Genomic DNA, 391 nt, shown 5'->3' on the forward strand with positions numbered 1-391 from the left:
TCATTAGTGGGTGTTGCAATAGCCTCCACCCATTTGGATACATAATCCACTGCCACCAGAATATAGGTGTTTGAGTAGGATGGTGGGAAAGGTCCCATGAAGTCAATGCCCCATACATCAAACAACTCAATTTCCAAGATTCCTTGTTGAGGCATAGCATAACTGTGAGGCAGGTTGCCTGATCTCTGGCAACTATCACAGTTAAGTACAAATTCTCGGGAATCTTATAGAGAGTAGGCCAGTAGAAGCCACTCTGGAGGACTCTTGTGGCTGTTCGTTCACTTACAAAATGTCCTCCATACTGTGATCTATGGCAATGCCAGAGGATCTTCTGTGCTTCTTCTTTAGGCACACATCTACGGATTACTCCGTCTGCACATCTCTTAAAGAG

The sequence above is a fragment of the Arachis duranensis genome, chromosome 6 (genome assembly GCF_000817695.3).
Source record: "Arachis duranensis cultivar V14167 chromosome 6, aradu.V14167.gnm2.J7QH, whole genome shotgun sequence".
Taxonomy (NCBI): Eukaryota; Viridiplantae; Streptophyta; class Magnoliopsida; order Fabales; family Fabaceae; genus Arachis; species Arachis duranensis.